Here is a 540-nt window from a genome sequence, read left to right on the forward strand (position 1 = left end):
AGAAATGCCAATGGTCGTGCTGTGGACATTTGGCTCTGTTGACGAATGAGTTTGCCGACCACTGGGACAGACCCAGGGAGGGAGACCCAGGTTTCTGGGATGAGTCTGTGCCCCCCCCCCCATTTGTTCTGTCTCCCTCCCGCTCGATGGCAGGTCACCAGATTGCCAGGCACCATGCCCGCTGCCTGGCGCCCCTGAGACCGGGTGGCACACAGAGCCGCTGTGTAAACACTGGGGCAGGAGCGGTTGCTATGGAGTCTAGCAAGGCCGCCCGTGGGCAGGGAGCCTGCGGACACAGCCCCGGGTTTGGAGTGGGCTCAGGGGTCCACGCCGGGCAGGGCTGTGGCTCCCCCGCTGGCTGAGCCCGATGGGCAGGGGGTGCCCCCCGGGCCGCCTCCTAGAAGGACTCAGAGGCTTTGATCCGAGTGGGAACGGCCTCCTTCTCTTTCACAAATTCCACATGTTGGTCGGAGGCAGTCACCGCGCCTGTGGCGTGACTCAGCCGGGGTGAGGTCAGCCCGCCGACGGCTGTGGGTGGAG

Source organism: Myotis brandtii, unplaced genomic scaffold (assembly GCF_000412655.1).
Source record: "Myotis brandtii unplaced genomic scaffold, ASM41265v1 scaffold169, whole genome shotgun sequence".
Classification (NCBI taxonomy): Eukaryota; Metazoa; Chordata; class Mammalia; order Chiroptera; family Vespertilionidae; genus Myotis; species Myotis brandtii.